The sequence below is a fragment of the Opisthorchis viverrini genome, assembly GCF_000715545.1.
Source record: "Opisthorchis viverrini unplaced genomic scaffold opera_v5_72, whole genome shotgun sequence".
NCBI lineage: Eukaryota > Metazoa > Platyhelminthes > Trematoda > Opisthorchiida > Opisthorchiidae > Opisthorchis > Opisthorchis viverrini.
This window is the reverse complement of record NW_008751728.1, coordinates 1598745-1599030: the sequence shown is the minus strand read 5'-3', so window position 1 is coordinate 1599030 and position 286 is coordinate 1598745.

The following is a 286-nucleotide window of genomic DNA, read 5'->3' as shown; positions in this document are numbered from 1 at the left end:
AGTTTTTCATACAGGTTCCGAATTATGCTAGAAAGTCCTCCGGGTTCATCGATCTTAACCGACGCACACCACTAACATGCGGCTAGGGGTTAACGATACCTAACTAACTAACCACATAGGGCCTACGTCGATAACACCAGACAGCTGAACGATCTTAACCGACGCACACCACTAACATGCGGCTAGGGGTACACGATGCCTAACTAATCCATCCATCGGTAACGGAGAAAAGGCTCAAAATGGACGTCTTGAGATTTTGGAATATATTGGTCGATTTGACGTTTAC